Genomic DNA, 12984 nt, shown 5'->3' with positions numbered 1-12984 from the left:
TGCATACAAAAGAACTGGGGGCAGGGCAAGATAAAGCCATGGTGACAATCTAGGTATTCCGCACTGCCCCAGCAGCTGCGGCCCTCTGGGCAGTGTGGGAAGGCAGAAGAGTGACTCTGGGCAGGAGCAAAAGCCTTGCCAGCAGCCAGGGGAAGGAAGGCACATCCTTGTACAAATCTTTGTGCATCAGGCCTCTACTGTGATAATAAAAATGGAGAGCCCTGGCCAGGAGGCTCAGTTAGTTGGAGTGTCATCCCACACACCAAAGGTTGTGGGTTTGATTCCCAATCAGGGCACATACCTAGGTTTCATGTTCAGTCCTTGATTGGGCACATATGGGAGGCAACTCATTAAAGTTTCTCTCCCACATTGGTATTTCTCTCCCCACCTCTCTCTCTTTCTCTCCTTCCTCCCCCTGAAAATTAATAAAACATATCTTTAGGAGAGAATTACATTTAAGAAAGAGAAAAAGAGAGAGAGAGAGAGAGAGAGAGAGAGAGAGAGAGAGAGAGAGAAAGCTTCCCCTCCTCCCCTCTCCTCATCCCCCGCCCCAAAAAAAGGGCCCAGAAATGTCATCTGAGAGCCTCCTTTCCTGCTAGACTTCCTTGTACACAATTTGTCTTCATAGAGATCAAAGGAAATTCTGGGTAATTATTTCAAGTTATTAATTAAGTGAAATTGATCTGCAATTATTCCAATGCTTAACTGAACCACGATATAAAGAAAATAGGCAGAATCCAGCCTCACCATGATCTTTATTAATCTCCTTGTTATAATGAATACCTCTCCTTATGTTCTTCTGAGCACTTGTAATAAGGATATAAAAGAAAGCAATGGAGCATCTCCTCTTGGCACAGTGAGTTGTGTCTCTGACTCTGGGGCCTTGACTTGTTGAAGAAGACACTATGAAAGACCCGTGTCCCCATGGATGTGATTTCATTTAACAGACATTGAGAATTGGGGCAGTGGAAGAAGTTCTGGCCGGTGCTTCAAGTTAATTCCATGATTCAAAGGTGTATTACAGAATAGTAAACCAACTATTAAGGACCCAAAAGATAATGGAGCAAGGTGAGGAAGACCAGATGAGGTAAGGGGCATACATCAAATAGGTCAGCCCCAAAGGTCTGAGATTAGCAAACCCAACAGTATTCTGCTCTCTTTTGTAATTCTGCCCTGTATGGCTGAGCAAGGGCTCACTGAGTTTTCCAGAAAGTGCCGAGATGGGACAGAAGGTGAGGCCTTGGTGGTGGTGCCAAGAGTATCTTCCTCCTCTCCATGTGCGACCTTCTCCCACCTGGACTCTGAGGGTGTGATGTGCTGTGCCATGCCCAAAATGGGCCCTCTAGTCTGCAGCATCCTGGCCATCCAGGTGCTGTGTACTCACATTTCTTGGAAATAATCACTGGGTAAACCAGATCTTTTTATTTTAACCCCTGACCTATTTTAAGAAGGAAATGGAGTAAGGAAGGCATTTTCCTTGTAGGCTTTGAGGGAAAACCAAGAAAGAATTTTAAGTGGTCCAGAGAGGGAGTGAGGTGGTGCATAGAAGACAGGCAGGAAGCAAGATGAATGAAACCAAGGAAAACTGCTGAGCTGTGGCTGTGGAAATGAAGGCTGAGTTTTAAAGAACTTGTCCCCACAGACGATGGTCTCTAGAGATCCTGGATCAGGATGTGAGGATGGCCAGGAGCTGATGACACTGGCTGATGGCAGTGAGGACCAATGTGCTTGGAGAAGAGCAGGGCTACCGGTTCTGCTTTACACACAGGACACTGTGCTCAGTTTGGCCTCGTGGGTAATTCTGGTGAACTCAGAAAGGGAAGCCTGAGAGAGTTAGAAAACTCAAACCTCAGCTCCAGGTCGTTGAACTATGAGGCTTTGTGAAAATAAATTTGTCTGAACCTCAGTTTTTTTAATCTATTGTAGCAAGTTGAATATGGTCCCCCGAAGATGTCCATGTCCTAATTGCTAGAACTGCATTGGTGAATGTGTCATCTTAAATGGTAAAATGGGCTTTGCAGATAGATTAAGATATTGATCTTGAGATAGGAAACTATCCTGGATTATCTCGGTGGGCTCAATGTCATCCCAAAGTTCTTATGAGAGAGATGCAGGCATGGGAGTGAGGATGAGAGAGGGGATGTGATGATGGAAGCAAAGACTGCAGTGGCAATAGGAAGAGAACCAGGGAACCTGGGCAACCTCTAGAAGCTGCCACTGGTTTTAGCCCAGTGGGACTTATGAAAATTCAACCATAATGATATCCACCTGATAGGGCTTCTGTGACAGGTTAAATGAGACAAGTTTACAGCACATAACACAGTGTCAGCCAGGTAAGGGGTAGGTGGTCTTATCATGTGTTTTTTAAGATTGTATTATTAGATCCCGGGTTAGATCCTAAGTCTGACTTAAGCCCACCCATTATGCTGCACTAAAGCCAACTTGGTGTGGTTGGAAATGGATGCAGCTCTTCCAAAGATACTCTGGGGAAGTGTTTTAGAATTATCGGAACCCAAGAAGATGCTCCCGAGTCCTTCATCTCAGGAAGCTTTGGGGGATCCCAGAAGTCCCGCATCCCAGCTCCTCACAGCTGTGTTCTCGGCAGTGCTCACAGGATTGCAGGCGCACTCGAGGCACGCTCTCAGATAATGTAGCAGTGAAGGCTGAAAAACGTCAGCAGGCTCTGTGGCTGTGAAGTGGGTGAGAAGGACACAGAGGATGTCGCTAACAAATGGCTGTCGGCTGCCAGGGTGTTGCCTAACTCCTGACTTCACTTCGTAACTTCCTGATCACTCATGTGGATCCCTCTAGGTTCCTGCCATCCTCCTGGGCTCTGTTTTGTGCCTGAGAGACTGACTGTACAAAATGACAAGGGCCAGACCATATGTAAAAGTTGAATTCTGAACTGTAATCCACAACAACCAGCTCAGGAAACCAATCCTTTATCCACAATAACTAGCCCAGGAAATCTGCCTGCTCTCTATAAATCAGACCGTCTGAAGGCAGACCTCTCTCTCTAGTAACAATTTAGGAAACCAAACAAGAACCGCTGAAACAATCAGCCCGGGATGGCCAGGATTCAATTAATAACTGACACCTTCCCTGATCTTTATCCCCACTTCCAACTTAGGATCAACCAGAGAAATACGCTGCCCAACCCATCACCTAGGATGCCTCATGTCTAGCTGGCCCTCCTATGGCTTCCCCAGTCCAACAGCCCCAAAAGGGGGCACACCTGACACCTTCCTTTCTTTTTTTTCCTCTGCAAAGCTTTTCCTCTCTTCTTCTTGGATTGTCTCGGTGGGCTCAATGTCATCCCAAAGTTCTTAAGAGAGAGATGCAGGCATGAGAGTGATAATGAGAGAGGGGATGTGATGATAGAAGGAAAGAATGCAGTGGCAATAGGAAGAGAACCAGGGAACATGGGTCTCAGCCAAATGTAAGTATATAAGTAGGTATTATCAAGTGATGGTGCTAACTCCCTACTATAAAAAGCAATCTCTGACTAAACAGCTTTTGCTTGTTCTTATTTGGATGGTATTCATTCATTTCCACACACCACACATAGCCAGAGAGGATTTAAAAAAATATATATTTTATTGATTTTTTATTTTTGTTTTTATTTATTTATTTATTTTTACAGAGAGGAAGGGAGAGGGATAGAGAGTTAGAAACATTGATCAGCTGTCTCCTGCATACTCCCCACTGAGGTTGTGCCTGCAACTGAGGTACATGCCCTTGATTGGAATCAAACCCGGGACTTTTCAGTCCGCAGGCCAACACTCTATCCACTGAGCCAAACCAGTTAGGACCCAGAGTGAATTTTAGTGTGAAAACGTGCTCTCTGCACCTGACCATGGATGATTTAGTCATGTGATCAGATCAGAGTGAGGATGACTGTGGCCACATGAAGCCCAAGACCTCTCTTGGTTTCTGTCTTTGTGGCATGCACATGGCTTCCTCAGGAGTAGGGGGTGAGTGTGATGAAATAGTGACTGAGTTCTGTTCGAACTTGAATTAGTTCTGGTTCCACTGGGTAGAACATAAAGTAAGTAATTAGTGAAGGCAAATGGGAAAAACCCCAAATTGGAATTGCGTTTTTAACTAACACTTGGGAGAGGACAATTTAGAAATGAAGACAACATATTTCCCTAATCCCCTGCACACAGATCTCATTTTACAGAAGACAATGAGAAGGTAAGTTTTAAGTGGTGTCACAGGGAATGTTAGAAGCTACCGTTGCTAATCGAAAAGCTATCAGGGCAAGGAAATATCCAGGTGGTTATGGGGTACAGATATTGCAGGAACTCTCTGTGGATATCTCAAATTGTCGGTCTTTGAAAATAAGGTCCACGTGCAATGCTCTCTGCAGTGTCATTGTCAAGCTTGCTACTAAGTTTATAAGTAGGTATTATCAAGATAGATTCTCATGATATGTACCTGGCTCCAAGGATCACAGTTGATTATTATTCTGGGGGATCATCCCCTCCCCCTCTCTCTGTATACAAAAATAAAAAGCCAAGGTTTGGTAATGGTTAAGAAAATTGTTGACATTGTGGGTAATTATAGGAATTTGCTTCTTTAATTTGTTTTTTTTTTTTAATTTAAATCCTTATTCTGTGTTTGTAGATATTGTGGGTTATTATTTTCTGTGGCTGCACAGCTTTTAATGGGTTGGAACACTAAATAATGTGATTTTGTCCTAGCCAGTTTGGCTCAGTGGATAGAGCATTAGTGTGGATTGAGGGTCTCAGGTTCGATTCCTTTCAAGGGCACATACCTCAGTTGCAGGCTTCTCCCCGACCTGGACCCTAGTTGGGGTGTATGCAGGAGGCAACCAATGGATGTGTTTCTCTCACATCAATATTTCTCTCTGTCTGCCCTCTCTCTTCCACTCTCTCTAAAAATTAATGGAAAAATATCTTCAAGTGAGGATTAAAAACAAAAACAACCCCCTCACACACAAATAAATAAATATTGTGATTCTCCATTTTGTTTTATTATTATTTTTATTTTTTGTGATTCCCCATTTTATATGGCACTATAACAACTTCACACTCACCATTTTGATATACTAATACCCCTATGGACAGACAGTGTACCCATTTAGCTGGTGAGAAACCTAAGCTCATACTTTTAGCAAGCTGTGATTTGAATCCCGATCTTTTCTTAAAACTGAGAGGGAGGGAGGGGGAGAGACATGAATTTGTTGTTCCATTTATTTATGCATTCACTGGTTGCTTCTTGTATGTGCCTGGACCAGGGATTGATCGGGAAACCTTGGTGTATGGGGATGATGCTCTAATCAACTGAGCTACTTGGTCAGGACATGAACCCAGATCTTTTGATATCAAGTATTCAATACCCATTAACAGGGTTCCCAATGCTTTCATTGAATACAATACAATTTTGTTTCCCCTTTCAACTGACAGCCAACGATTCAAAAGTAAGAACTCTTTTGGGTAAGTCTGAATAAGAGGAGTTGAGAGAGAAGGAGGGAAAGATGTTTTGCAGCCTTAGCAAGTTAATTAGTGTGTGTGTGTGTGTGTGTGTGTGTGTGTGTGTGTGTGGAGGGGGGAGGTTGAAGGGAGGCACGAGGGCAGGCAGAGGAAGTCATTTATTTTATAGACATGTTGTTTGTGTGTGAGCTGTAAAATATCAAGACACAGAGTCTAGAACTATGCAACCAACATGGTAGCCACCAGCCACTCACCACATGTAGCCACTGGGCAATTGAAATGTGGTTCATTTGAACTGAAATATGCTCCACCTGTCAATTCCACATCGATTTAAAAGACTTCCTATAAAAAAGAATGGAAACTACCTCAATAATTTTATATAGATTAAATAAAATATATTGTTAAAATGAATTTCATGTATTATTTTTAATTTTTACTATGTGACTCACATTTGGTGCTCACATTTAATTTCTATTGGACAGGGCTGGTCCAGAGGTTTCCCCTTTGGATGAAACAGTCACGGGGGAGGTGAAGGGAAGTGAGGCCAGGAGACTATCATTGCCTCAAAGGGGACAGAGACTCTGCTCTCAGAAGGCTGGTCCACCCTGCCCTTGGGAAGGGGGCCCTTATTTGCAAGACATTCAAGAAGCAGCCAGAGTCCCTCGTGGCCATTTCAATGGAAATATTTTTAAGTTCTGAAGCCTCGTTTCTTTCCTAAACTCCCCCAGGCAAAGGGGATTATTGCTTCCTGGAAATCGAAGCAGGGGACTTGAAAGTGTTTCATATTAAAAACAGAAAAGCTCAAGGAGGAGGAAAATAATTATGTTTCTAAAAGCTTTTTAGAACAAATGCTTGCTTGTGAGAAATAATTTTCCTATAAATATTTTATTCCTCCTTCTCTTTCTTCTGTCCCCCAGCTGAGGATTTCCACATGGACACAGGAGATGATGTCCCCCTTGGGAGAGAAGATCAAAGCCCCCGGCCCACTTGCTGCTGAGTTTGACTCACAGTCTTTGCAGTGTCTGCTTCCACCCGCCTGCAGGGCTATGAGATGAAGTGGGCTCAGAACGTTGGAAAAACAGACAAAGAACACAGAGAAAAATTCAGAGCTACATCGCATCTGAGTTCAGTTGTCTCAAACAAAAAAGGTTCAAGGCTTGGCTAGAGAGAGGAACGCTTATGCTTTGTCGGTGGGAACCTGCCCATTCTGGAAGACGTTTAGAATGTAAGTGTTCAATTACTCCTGATTGAGGCTAAAGATAACTAAAGAAAACAAACAGCCCATTAAATGGTGTTTCCCAACCCAAAGCCCAGTGTGCCCAATGCTTTGAAAGGCCAAAACTCAAAACACCAGGGTTTGGAGTAAGGAAAGATTTACTGATGGAGGAGGTGCCAACAAAGACAATGGGAGATCTTGTGATGCTTCAGATCCATCTTGCTTGCTGGGCCAGGCCAAAGGGTTTTTAAGGGGCTGAGGGAACAGTATGCAGAAGTGGGTGAGTTTTCATCAGAGGACCTTGGAACTTGATCATTTGTGTAATGGGGTGTCAACACCAGATCTTCCTGGACAAAGAACCTTTGGTTTCTGAAAGGGTTCTGGTGTTGCAGTTCCGGTTGTGTCCTGGTTTGGTTCCATGTGTGTTTGGGGCGGGAGAGAATGAGGCTTCAGTTCCAGGTGCAGCTGGAGGTCAAGTTCTCTCCTCTGTGCATGTGCCGGCTGCATGACTTGCAGTATTGGTTTATTGTCTCTGAAGAGCAACTCACTACGGTATCTCATGAAAAAGGATAGGACCATTTTGAGCTGGTTCTGCAGGCGCAATGGGACTTGAAAAATATTTGAAGATCAGAAAACAGGGAAGACACTAGAATAAGAGTTCCAGAGACTAAAGACTGGGCCTGGATAATTCCTAACACCCAGAGGCCAGTTCCACACCTGTCCTCAGAGTGAAGCTCAGCAAAAGTTCAACCTATAAAGAGCTTGGAGTGGGAATGATGTGCCCCAAGGTGTTAAACTTTTTTAAAAAATATATTTTATTGATTTTTTACAGAGAAGAAAGAAGAGAGATAGAGAGCTAGAAACGTCGATGAGAGAGAAACATTGACCAGCTGCCTCTTGCACACCCCACACTGGGGATGTGCCCGCAACCAGTGTACATGCCCTTGACCGGAATCGAACCTGGGACCTTTCAGTCCGCAGACCGACGCTCTACCACTGAGCCAAACCGGTTTCGGCTCTAGGTGTTAAACTTGGAAAACTGAGGGAATGGTGGTACCACTGAGAGAAAAGGGGAAGCTAGGGAAAGACCTAATGTTGGGGGTAGATAATAACTTAGATTTGGTCGATGTGTTGAAATGATAGTAAATACCCTATTGCCCATGGACAGCAGGTAGCTGAAAAGAGGGCTCAAGATTACCTTTGATGGCTGAAACTGGTTTGGCTCAGAGGATAAAGCATTGGCCTGCAGACTGAAAGGTCCCAGGTTCGATTCTAGTCAAGGGCATGTACCTTGGTTGCAGGCACGTCCCCAGTAGGGTGTGTGCAGGAGGCAGCTGATGGATGTTTCTAACTATCCCTTTCTCTTCCTCTCTATAAAAAAATAAAGAAAATATATTTATTTTTAAAAAGTTTATCTTCAATGATCAGCAGCATCAAGTCAGCTCTTAGCTAAGAAACCATAATCACATTTGGTATAATCCCCTCAAAAGAATGTGGATACATAGGGTGTATACAAATGGAGGAATTAGGATGGTATAGGGCTGAGCATTGTGGCCAGGACATTCAGCTTTAAGGCACAAAGCTTACAGAAATATATTTTTGCTGTCTTTGCATGCAAGGGCCTGACCTGCAGCAGGGGTAGACTTGTTCTGTGCTGGGAGACCATCTTCCTGGCTCACCCATGTTTCTGCTCACGTTGCAATCAGGGCACTGCCTGCTCTTGGTTCCAGAGCATGACATATAGCAAACAGCTTTGGGAGGCAGAGGTATGGTCTCCCTCCAGAGCAAAACATAGATTTGCTTACAGCTTTGGAAGGCACACATAGTATCTTCTTTCACAGAAAATGGCAGACATGCTTACTGCTCATTACAAAAGATTTTAGTTTTCTAAGCTCTTGAACTCAGTTTTTTCCTATAGCACAACCCACTTTGTGGGCCGATGTCAGCAGATCCCCTTCATGTGGGAACTGGACTTGGGGATCTGGTTCCAAAAATGCCGATAATCTGGCTGCTGCAATTGCCCTGAGTCTGTCTCTGACCCAGGAATCTCGTGTTTTCAACCAGCGTCCATAAAATGGTGGCAGGCTAATTGTCTCAGGCCCTTCAGAGGTTTTGAAAGCCACACTCAGGAATTCTTATTCTGGATCTAAGAAACTGTAGGAGACCCCGAAGGGAGTCTATAATTAAGCCAAGTCAGGGAGAGTTCTTCTCTAGGGGATGAGAAAAGAGAGAAGAAAAAAAAAATGGGCCTCATTGCTTTTGGGGATGCCTTTCATATGGATGTGGGCTCACATATTTCAGCAGATGGCATAGGAGCATGCAACCCAAAACACACAGACAGACAAATGACAAGTAGGATAAGGTGGGCAATAGGCTGCAGGTTTTTTGTTGTTGTTGTTGTTTTTTATAATACAAAACCAAAAGGAAAAAAAAGGAATTTTAACATAAATTTTGCAACAAAAATAATACATTTAAAATGTATTAGTCCATTTTTTTATTATTTTATTTTTTGTTAAATCCTCACTGTAAGATATCCTCTCCATTGATTTTATAGAGAATTGAATAGTCGGGGAGAGGGAGAGAGGCAAGAGAGACATTGATGTGAGAGAGCCACATCAATTGATTGCCTCCCACATGTACCCCAATGGGGCATGAACCTGCAACTAGATTCGTGCCCTTGATCAGAATCAAACCCACTATCCTTTGGTTCGCCAGCCAACACTCTTAACCCACTGAGCCATGTCAGCCAGTACCATCTCTTGTGTTGTTGTTGTTGTTTTATAACAAAATAAGCTTATGCGTTTATAAATGAATTTGTGTGGCCCCAAGGCTTTACTTATTTATTCTTTTGGTCCTGGAATGAGTAATTATTATAATTATTATTACTCAATTACCTGCTTCCTCAATGCTGATAGAAAGATTTAGTGCAATACAAAATCTAGGTCTTTGGGGAGAGAGTGTATCTTCTGCCCCTCCTTATTGCCCCCCACCTCTCCAACCTTCACCCCATTCACCTTGGACCTTCCAGTAAAGTCCAGAGGCGTGCTGAGAGGGGCATACAGGGCAGAAGTCTTCTGAAAAGTTGCTCCTAAAAAAAGATTATGTTGACATTCGAGGTTAAAATTTAAATGTAAATAGTTGCAAAGGGTTTAATTTCCAATGCATTGTTAGTAGTATGAAAGAAAAAATTGTCCCAAAACTGTCGGTGGCAGGAATTTATTTTTATGATGCAATTTATAGTCCCTTCCATGAAGTAATTATGATTCCTGATAAAATGCCTGAATAATTTCCGGATAGACTTTAGGGGGATTAAGAAATCCTAAGAAGTTAGTGTTTCTCAGTCAGCTATCTTAAAACTCATCCATCAATCAGACTTTGGCTATTCTTTGGTTGTGGCACCATTTCTTTTTTCTTTAGAGATCTGTTCCAAGAGAGAATCCCCAAATTGCCAGTTTGAAACAAAATTTTTATACATACTAATAACAACTTTATCTGAGAAAGTATTTTGACAATTGACACTTTAAAATAAATTTGCTACATCACTTTTGATTATAGATGATGGAATCTAAATACCATATTGGTTTTATAATCATCATCCTATACATGAAAACTGTAGAAATAAAAGTTTATTTTTTGACACCTAAAAGTTTCAATTTTCCTTTTTGCCCCTCGAATTCATATTTCTACCCTCCATTTTATCCTAATATGATATTTCTTACAACTGAAATCTTAAAATTAAACTTTCATAATTTTCTAAAACAAAAATAAGTCTTTATTTTTTACTGGATTGAGTAATTACGATTTTTGTTATTATTTAGTTGATAAAAATGTACACATATATTACACATTTTGATAAATAATTATTAAATATAAATTTTAAATTTTATTGGAAAAAAAAACACCTCTTAATTAAATAAATAGAGCTGGTTTATTCCAATTACCCAAGAAGGACATGTATCCATAAATAGAAATGACCTATTACTAGGGAGAGCTACGTTCACCATCAAGTCTATTCTTGTTTTTTTGTTTTTTGTTCACATAAGTACATGGGAGTGGAAGGAGTTTGTTATAGCAATATTACTCAACTCTTTGGACTTCTGAGTTACATTCTGAAATCACATTTAAAATAACATATATGCCAGCTGTCATGACTAGGTACTCTTTCAACTTTGTTGAAAGCAAGGAATGGGAAAAATGGTTTGCAACAGCATTAGTTCCTCCTCCTATGGATTCAAATCAGACATTTTGGTAACTGGAGGGTTTTAATACTCAAGGGCAATGCCCAGGAATGTGAAGATAAATTGGCTTATTGGGAAGCGGGGGAGGGAGGGAGGGAAAGGGGGAAAGAAGGCCTTACAAAAAAAATCTCTGCCTTATAGATTTTGCTCATATCCTTAGTGCAAATATTTCTATAATCACAGAACCAGTCTAAACTGGCCTCCATATACATATATGCCTAATATGCAAATTGTCCCTTCGGGAGTTCAGCCGGGAGATCGGGAGTTCGATCGCTTGCTATGATGTGTGCTGACCACCAAGGGATGGTATGGAATGAAGGAAGGCTCTGGCCAGCAGCCCACAGCTGTGGAAGGGAGACCCTGGCCAGCAGCTGGAAGGTCCCGATTGGCCCTAATTGCCAGCCAAGCCTAGGGACCCTACCTGTGCATGAATTTCATGCACGGGGCCTCTAGTTTCTAATAAGATACTAAGTTGTTTTTCAGAGATAACAGAACAAGGCTGAAAATCTTGAAGTTGGACAGTAGACATGTGCAATAAATAAAATTCACCCTAGAATAACTTCTCATCATCAAGGATTCAAAATCCACTAGGGATGCATACTAACCACCTCCAAACTCAAACGTACGAAGTATAAAAAGCCATGATTCCCTAGCACCTGCGCATTAGGCCCCCAAGACTGTAGTGCATGCGCACCAGGCTCTTGTTGAGAGCTCCTTTAAACACCTGATTATCCCTTGGTGCCTCAAGGTCCCCTGTGCAGCCTTTTGAAGATCACTGATTGCTCTTTGAGCTTCGTTCACCAGATCTTGGCTCAGCTCCTGCCTCCTGTAACTTGTAATGTTTGAGATCATGGGCATATTGTTTAACTTCTATAAATCTCTGTTTCCTCTTACAAAATAGGAGAAGCCTATGCTTACCTTTCAAGGAAGTAAGAACAGTGGTGGTATGTATATTGTTACACATGGATGTCATTATCAGTCCTCTTTTATTTTTCTGTTAAATCTCACCTGAGGATATTTTTTCTTTCTCTTTTAAAAATATATTTGTATTGATTTCAGAGAGGAAGGGAGGGGGAGAAAGAAATAGAGACATCAATGAGAGAGAATCATTGATTGGCTGCCTCCTGTACGCCCCCAGTGGGGATCAAGACTACAACCTGGGCATGTGCCCTTGACCAGAATCAAACACAAGACCCTTCAGTCTGCACTCACTGATAGGGCTGAGGATGTTTTGTTCCATTGATTTTTATAGACAGTGGAAGGGAAGGAGAGTGGGAGGGGAGAAAAGAAAGAGAAAGAAATATCTATGTGAGAGAAACTCACCAGTTGGTTGCCTCTCTCATGAGTTCTAACCAGGCAGAGATAAGCTGCAGCCCAGGTATATGTCCTTGACGGAGAACCTGAGATCCTTCGGTGTGTGGTCAATGTTCCAACCACTTAGCAACACCAGCCAGGGCCAGAGTCTTAATAGAGTTGAAAGGAATATACTTGAGGGTTGATGCTTGGGGTATATATAGGTTGTTTTTGGTTTTTTTTTTTTTTTTTTTCTTTCCAAAGCAAATAACTTCTTTGATTATCTTAAAATGCTCACTTCAAAACAGAACTTTCAGCTTGTTTTCTCCGTTTTATGCAATCTTTTATCTTAGGTAAAGGCTGGGATTGCCACTTAGTGTGGACAAACACACACAAGAACAGCAACGGCTCTCTTTGGGAGTAGAACCCAAGTCTAGTCCATCTTGGATGTACGGTAATTAACCAGGTGGTTTAGTAACTAGGAAACAGAAGGTCCTGCTTCTAAGGTGATTTCACCTGTAAGGCAATTGGTAACCAGGTCCCCCGGGCCTTCATTAGCATGAGGTTCCTGGTGGTTCCACTGGCTTGTTAAGGGGCTTGTTAAGGTCTTGTTTAATGACTATGAATGGCAGAGCAAAGTCTCGTCACCACATTATAAACAATTCTAGGGCACAACCAATATCTCACACTGTCTTTGATTTGTCTTCACAGTATTAACTGGACAGACAAGTAAAGTTTAATAGCAAGGTGGCTTTTTCTGATAACATAAAAAAGGCCC

The sequence above is a fragment of the Pipistrellus kuhlii genome, unplaced genomic scaffold (assembly GCF_014108245.1).
Source record: "Pipistrellus kuhlii isolate mPipKuh1 unplaced genomic scaffold, mPipKuh1.p scaffold_m20_p_6, whole genome shotgun sequence".
Classification (NCBI taxonomy): domain Eukaryota; kingdom Metazoa; phylum Chordata; class Mammalia; order Chiroptera; family Vespertilionidae; genus Pipistrellus; species Pipistrellus kuhlii.
The sequence above is the reverse complement of the archived record's forward strand: the minus strand, read 5'-3'. Positions refer to the sequence as shown.